Source organism: Malania oleifera, chromosome 6 (assembly GCF_029873635.1).
Source record: "Malania oleifera isolate guangnan ecotype guangnan chromosome 6, ASM2987363v1, whole genome shotgun sequence".
Classification (NCBI taxonomy): Eukaryota; Viridiplantae; Streptophyta; class Magnoliopsida; order Santalales; family Ximeniaceae; genus Malania; species Malania oleifera.
In genome coordinates, this window is record NC_080422.1 from 23,122,512 (window position 1) to 23,130,906 (window position 8,395).

At 39.9% G+C, this 8,395-nt stretch overlaps 1 non-coding gene across 1 annotated transcript; it reads left to right on the top strand.

Moving 5' to 3' along the window:
- The first annotated feature begins 7,649 nt into the window (after positions 1-7,649).
- On the top strand, positions 7,650-7,755 carry LOC131159067 (small nucleolar RNA R71). The gene has a single exon (XR_009137680.1). It is a non-coding gene; the product is annotated as a small nucleolar RNA R71 (small nucleolar RNA).
- Positions 7,756-8,395: the final 640 nt, after the last annotated feature.

The window sequence follows — 8,395 nt, forward strand, 5'->3', positions numbered from 1 at the left end:
AAAAAGGTGTGCCCATTGTTCACATTAGGAGTGATAGGGGAAGAGAATTTAGAAACCAAGAGTTAGAAGAAGATTTTTGTAATCAAAATGGTTATTCACACAATTTCTCCGCACCTAAAACTCCATAGCAAAACAGAGTAGTTGAAAGAAAGAGCCGAATGCTCCAAAAAAATGGCTAGGACAATGCTCAATGAGCATAAACTTCCAAAATATTTTTGGGCCGAAGACGTTAGTACAGCCTGCTATGTTAGTAATTGTGTTATTATTAGATCCAAAATAGGAAAAATCCCATATAAGATATGGAAAGGTAGAAAACCAAACATCTCACACTTCAAGGTTTTTGGATGCAAATGCTTTATCTTAAATGATAGAGAAAATTAACAAAAATTGACTCAAAATTTGATGAAGTGATCTTTCTAGGGTATGCAATGAATAGTAAGGCTTATAGAGTATTTAATAGAAGAACTCAAACCGTTCGAGAGTTAATACATGTTTTTTTTTATTTATTTATGAAACTAACCCAAATGCACCCAAAGTGACTTGGATGATCAAGTGACTACCACGAGAGTTGAAAGGGAACTTGAGCATCTTACGATAAATGATGAACAAAATGAAAATTACCAAGAAATCAAAAATGATCATTAAGAGTCATCACCTAAGGAAGATTCAGCAAGACCTGAAGAAGAAAATTAGGGACTTCCTAAAGCATGGAAATTCATTAGAAACCACCCAACTGATCTCATCATGGTAATCCATCCCAAGGAGTTAGTACTAGATCTCACTTGAGAAGTGGATGTAATTATATAGCCTTCATGTCCCAATTAGAGCCTAAGAGCTTTGAGGAGGCTGAAAATGATGAAAATTGGATAATTGTCATGCAAGAAGAACTTGACCAATTCGAAAGAAACAAAGTATGGGAATTGGTTCCTAAACCCAAGAACATGACAATAATAGGCACAAAATGAGTGTTCTGGAATAAGAAAGATGAAGATGGTAACATTGTAAGAAACAACGCTAGATTGGTTGCACAAGGGTATAACCAACAAGAAGGAATTGACTATGATGAAACCTATACCTCGGTAGCAAGACTTGAAGCCATTAGGATGCTACTTGCCTTTGCTTGCAATAAAAACTTTAAATTATTTCAAATGGATGTAAAAAGTGCCTTTCTAAATGGATACATTAATGAAGAAGTCTATGTTAGACAACCTCTAGGATTTGAGAGCCATGCACACCCTGAATATGTATTTAAACTCTCGAAAGCTCTATATGGACTCAAGAAAGCACCAAGAGCTTGGTATGAATGTTTAAGCAAGTTTCTTTTGGAAGATGGCTTCACAAGAGGAAAATTTGACACTACATTGTTCTTGAAACATAAGGAAAATGATATGCTAGTCATATAGATTTACGTAGATGATATCATTTTTGGTGCCATGAATGAAAACATGTGTAAAGAATTTGCCCAAACTATGCAGGAAACATTTGAGATTAGTATGATGGGTGAATTAACATTTTTCCTTGGTTTGCAAATTAAACAATTGAAAAATGATATATTCATTAATCAAGCCAAATACATCAAAGACATGCTTAAGAAATTTGGACTTGAAATTGGAAAAACCAAAGCAACCCCTATAAGCATAACGACAAAGCTCGACAGTGATGACAAAGGGAAGAATGTTGACCAAAAATTTTATAGAGGGATGATTGGTAGCTTACTATATGGTAGGCTTGCCAAGGTTTGGGTCCTTAACTACCAAAAATAATATTCATAAACCTAACTATCCAAAGTTCAGTAGAAAGTGGGTAAGTCGGGTATCGATCCACAAGGACTTGAAGCGTAGTTCGTAAACCACTTCCAAGTTAGTTTATTATGGCCTTGTTATGAAAAAGAGGTAAAAAGTGAAGTTTTGCAATGGTGGATGTTTCTAACTACTTGAAAGCGGCTAAATGAAAGCAAGTAAATCTACACTAGAAGAGGAACCCAAAGCTCGTGTTCGTAGCAATTATTTATAGGCTCTAGGGTTTACAAAGTTTGTTTTGTAATTTAGGAAGGTTTGCAGAAGATCTTGTGCGGTAGATTGCCGCTGTCGACAAAGTTGCTTCTTCGTCATTCTTGTACGCGCCCTAGTTGAGACTCGCGGGAAGTCAGGGATTTGAATCTCCAATGCCTTTGACTTCATTGCACCTCAGGGTCTTGATGGTCGAGACTTGCAGTATATCAGTCTTCAGGAAATCTCTGTATCTCGACATAGATGCCTCTGAAGGTCTCTTGGTCAAACACTTCATCGAGACTCTCAGTACGTCTGAATTTCAGTTCTATCTCAGCATCTCGATGTGGTCGCCCTAGTGGGTCACTTGGTTGAGCACTTGGTTGAACCTTGTAGCAATTCGATCTCAGTCTGAACCTTGGAGTTTGCAGTGGAAGACTAAGTCGCCCCCATGGTTTGCTGGTCATGCCACATGGTCAAGCATCATCTTCTTGTCGATTTAGGCTTTGAAGCTTCTGGAGCTTTGCTAACCATTTGAACTCGAGCTTTGAGTCCTCCACTTTCTCCTTGACTTGTTGTAATGCTTAACTCCATGGTTTTAACCCGTTTTTCATGGAAAGACAAACAAACCTTGCATAGTTCTGAACAATGATAACTCTAGGTCAATATATAATAAAATGAGGATAAGAATAGGTAAATGAGGCTCTAAAATCGTATATTTTAGGGACTCATCACAACCCCCAACTTACACTTTGCTAGTCCTCGAGCAAAGCAAAATTTAAGAAAACTACCAAATCCTGCATATATCCTTTTTCGCGAGAAACACGAATGCATTTACCACATGCAATAAGGCTTTAAACCCCTAGGTTGATCCTACTGGACGAGTTCTGGTCTCGTGAGGGTTTCTAGGGTGATTCCAAAAAACACCAATATAGTGAATAAAAAGTGGAAACACATGTAACATAATCACACCATTATATATACAGAAATATAACCGTATTACATACAAATGACTTCATACATGACTCCATTATACACACACTCTGTAGCATTTCAATCATGTAAAACTTGACGTAACACAGCCATTTCAAGATATTACTCATAGACAATTAACTCATGATTATAATTTAAAGTTAATATTAGCATGCAAATCCTAGTATGAATAGGCCACCTCACAGGGCATGTGTACAATCTATGATTTGTCTCACTCAGAATGCTCGGAGGCACCTATAGAACAGTTGTCTTGACTCAGCCTCATTGGTTTATTCCATCAAAATTCACTCAGGAAGATGGGTTCACTCTCATATGTGAGGAAGAGTGTCATGATCAAATGTCCACCATATTTAAAGAACTGACGCTTGAAGTGTGGAGTGACTAGTCTAGTAAGAAAGGAATCCAGCCTTTATTGAGGTGTTGGATCCTTCACCCTAGAATCTTCTCACTTACTCACCACATTCAATCATGACCACAATAGAGGAACTTATTCCCAGACTTGCGTGAATTCTACAGATGCATTGGTCAGAAGATTCTTCATACGTGTAGACTTATAGTGTGTGTTTTCAGCTGGATCTTTTCATATTTTCTCAGAGCAGGTGTATATTTTTGTTGTTTTTCTTTTTCTCTGCTCAGGTTTCTTTTTATTTTGCATGGTCAGTTGAAACAATCATCACGTTCTTATACTATCTTCATGTTTTCCAATAGGAATGTAGCTTAGAATGAGTCCATGGAAAAATTCAGTCTCTAGGGTTGGCTTAACCTTTCTGTATTGAGTAAGTTACAAGACCTAGATTTATATCTCCCCACTTGATGTCACCTCTAAGATGGCTAATACAAGAACAAAGACTAGTTGGCAAAGGAAATCTAATAAAATGAGGATAGTTGAGTTTTGTAGACTCAGAGTTTGACGTCAAAAACTCGAGAAATGAACGAATGGCTTAAATACCTCACAAGGTGTCACAGTCACCACAGTTGTTCTCTCAGTATTCTCAAAGAACCCTAAGTGTTACAAATAATGTGCAAGTGTGTTCTTAGCCCCATGAAGTACCAGGTATATACAAGAGTTTACATTGCAATATTAACCCAAAAAAACCACTTAGTCAACTACCTAGAGTAATGTCAAGTTGTTGGCCATATTATGCAAATTTTATACAACTGATTTTACTACATTGTTTGTGAGCATAGTGAAATCATATAATAAGGAAATTTATGCATGTAACCTTAGGTTATATGGGTGTATGTATAAGGTATAAAATATGTTAACATGGTTCCCTAGAATTTGTTTGCATAAAGTTTTTTTTTTTTTAAAAAAAATTGTGTCATTTTTTTGCGTGAAATAATGCCATGCAATGTACTACCCCTACCCCCAACTTAAAACTTTAGTGTCCTCACTGAAGTTTTGAAAGAGAATATGATCCAGGCAAGGGATAAAACAGTGCATAGTGCCAGGAAGAGCAAACAGTGCCTTGCAAAATAGAATAACCAAAAGAATATGCAAGCATGAAGACATTGTAGCACAAAAGACATTTGCATTCCAGCTTCACTATATACAATTCAAGTAAGAAGTACAAAAAAATTAGATAAAGGGGTTGTGACTACAAAAGCATGGTGTGGGCATAAACAAAAATCGGCTATGATAAGAGAGGATCATTCTTCTACAGATGCTGAATCCGGATATGAAATGAGGAACGAATTGTCAGCGAAACAACCAGGGGTAGTATGGTTGGCTATGTCTTGGACTACCTTCCTGAGCGCCTCAACTAGGGCATCCCAAATAAAGGGCCCCAAAGTGGTGGGTGGTACAAAAGCAAGCACGAGCGGGACTGTGTGAAGTACCCGTGGAGTTTGCCTTGAATGCGTAATCCATTTGGTAGAGGAGGCGCTCTGCTACTGCGGCTGAGTATGGAAAGTTTGAGATGGAGTGGTGTAGGTCTGGCCATGCTCCACCTTAAGTTTAGTTCCCGAGTGCAGCTCCATTGATGTTGGGTGTGTGGCTTGGGAAAGGAGCGAAATGAAGAGGAAGGAAGGGCGAAGCCGTGAAGTAGTGATGCAAGCCCAAGGTGCTCATCAGAGCTTAACGCAATGATCGACTAGGTAGCAAGGAAGCGAAAATGGAGGTTTGACTCGGGAAACTAGGGTTCTGAAGTGAGTGATGAGGATCAACTAGGAGGTAACATTGGCGGGAGTGGAAACGTTGTGAATGAAACAGGATTTTAAATGAAGGTGATTTTGCCGACTAGGTCGCACACAACTCAATGCTAGTCGCGGACCTAGTTGACCCTCTCAGTATTTTTCACACGCAGAACAACTCAGGGGCCAAACTAGGTCACCCTTTACTTGTGATGGTCGCATACTTGGTCACGACCCTCATTTATCCTAAAACCTATTCTGAAGACTCTAACTCCTAGCTAGTCTATTCTAACTACCTAAAGGACTTTAAAAAGAAAATAAAAAAATGTCGGGTTGCCTCGCGAAAGCGCTAAGTTGACCGTCTTCATCCAAACACTTTAAAGCTTATTTTGAACTCATCCTAGTTCCCAACTAACATTGGTTTCTGCCTTCACTTCCTTACACCCTAAGTTGCATATCCCTAACTTAGTTTCAGATTTGGGGTCCCAATCATGTTTTAGCATAGATTGCTCAAGGGAATCCTCAAATTTAGCATGGGTAGGGCTGTCCAGCTGCAGTGTAATTTTCAAAGGGTGTTTCCATAGCATTGAGGAGTTGCTTCCCTAACAATTTTGTCAATTACGTCTTTGTCCACAACTTGGATGGCGTTCAAAAGGTGTTCGGAAGCATTAAATATGTTTAACCTACATTGCTTATGGCCCCATGAAATGCCCATAATCCCCGTCCTGCATTGAGTGCAGGCATTAACCATGACTAGGAATGGTTATCCCAAAAGGACAGGGATTGGGTTGGTGGAGGTTTCCATATCCAAAATGATAAAGTCAATAGGGTAATGGAAATCTCTCTCCTTGACTACCACATCTTCTACCACTCCCCGAGATTGCTTAAGAGATTGATCAGTAAGGCATATGGAAACCGAGGTGGGTTGCAACACTCCTGGGTTGAGTTTCTGGTAGGCCGAGTATGAAAGAATGTTCACATTTGCTCCTAAATCTAGAAAAGCCCCATCAATGGTGTAATTACCCATTACACACGAAATCGTAGGTGAGCTTGGGTCTTTTAGTTTAGGAACCAGGTGCTTTAGTATTACGAAACTCTTATGCTCGGCTTGCTTAACCAAACCATCCATATGCACCCTTGATTCTTCCTCCTCCGTTGACAAGTCCCTAAAGAATTTTATAAACACAAGTGATTACTTTATGTTGTCAAGGAGAGGCTTATTCATTTGCACTTGTTTAAACATGTTCCAGATGGACTCAGTGGAAGCCTCTTTCCTACATATAGAGGGTGCACGTGGGGCTGCTAGATGTGTCATTGAGTAGCCATGAAAAGCCTCGTGGGAAGTGAAATAAGGTGTGGTTCTTCTTGTGGTTGGTGTGAGACTCAATGGTCTATGTTCCCGACTAAAGGAAGAGAGAGTGCATGAATCCGTGTTGGGTACTTCTAGTTTTTCCATCTTGGGTCTCCCCCGTGCTCAATTGCTACTCGCCTTGTTTGGTTGTTAGCCTACTATTTTGAGATGTGGTTACCACCTGGGCTTGCTTAGAGTATGATGAAGGCCTAGTGTCCGGTTCAACTTCTACCCCATACTGCCCTTTTAGATTTACTATGGGCTAACTTGGTAACTTACCCTCATCCCTCCTACATAACCTAGTGGCTAGATGTCCCATGGCAGTTTTTAGCTTTGCGATAGATTGGGAATGGGAGTGAAGGAGTTTCTGGTCCACCTGATGATCAACTTCAATTCGATTAAGGGATGTCAACATCGTCTCCTGAAATGAATCACATTTGGGTTGGGGTGGAGGTAGATGCTGAACAGTTAAAGGTCTAGGGGTTGAGTCCGGATGACTTTGGAAATTTTGATATGGGTATGGAGGCATAGCATTAGAGTTTTGTTGAGGTCTTTGACTTTGAAAACCCAGAGCTTGCGGCCTCCAGGAGAAGTTAGGATGTTGTTTCCACATAAGATTGTAGGTATTCAAATAAGGGTCGTTAGATAGCTTATCGTACGAATTGTAAGTGGCCTTTTCTTCCTCCTACACAAGCTCAGGCTAGGAATGTGCGTGAGGGCAATTGTAACATATATGGGAAGGGTCAGTGCAGATTGCACAAACCTCTACACACACTGTTGTCTGCGGTCCTAAGGATAGGCATTGATCTAACTTTTTGGATATTGCATGCTAGGTAGGGGCTAGGTCTTGGCTAGTGGCCAACTTATAAACTCCTTTTGGCTTATAATTTGATGGATTAGGAAGTCTATGAGTGGCAGCCATGTACTGCTGAGAATTTTTTGCCAGATTTTCAAAGAGAATCCATGCCTCATTCTTGTGCGTAGTGAGGAAAGTACCTCTGCATGACTCATCAACCATAAACCTATCTCTCTCAACCAACCCTTTGTACAAATTTTAGAGTATTTGCCACCTGGGGACCTAGTGATGTGGGCATTTATGGAGCAGGTCCCTAAAGTGCCCTCCAAGTCTCGAAAAAGAGTTCTCTGTCCATTTGTGAGAAATTTGTGATGGCCCTCCAAAGCGGACCTAGTGATGTGGGCATTTATGGAGCAGGTCCCTAAAGTGCCCCCAAGTATCGAAAAAGAGTTCTCTGTCCATTTGTGAGAAACTTGTGATGGCCCTCCAAAGCTGATTATTCTTCTCGATTGGGAAGTACTTTTTGAGAAATTCATGTTGCATGGTGGCCCAGTTGGTTATCGAGTTCGGTTCTAAGGACGTCAGCCAATATTTGGTTTTATCCTTTAGAGAGAACAGGAAAAGCCTAAGACGGAGACCATCATCACTAAAAATAGGGATGCGGATGGTGGAATAGATTTCCAAGAACTCATCCAGATGCTGATAAGGATTTTCACTAGAATTCCTATGAACGTTGGGCAGCATTGAGATGATCGAAGTCTTAATCTCAAATTGGACTGCCTGAACATTCGGGAACCAAATGCAGGATGGCGATGTGTATGTATTAGGTACAAAGTAGTCCCTAAGAGGCCGTCGGTGTTGCTCTCCCACCACAGATAGGTGAGGAGCATAGGGTTCAGAAATTTGTTTAACAGGAACCAATGGGTTATCTTCAACCATTGCTTTCAGTTCAGACGACTCAGCTTTCTTTGGATTAGGGATAGGTTTCCTAAGGGACCTACGTGATTTCTTAATCTCAAGATCTATGGGAGTTATCTTAGGTTTCAAAGAATGCAGAGCAAGCATACACACGTATAAGTACACAGATTCAGACTTAAAAGATAGAAAACAAAAATAAAGAAAATAGAAATTAAG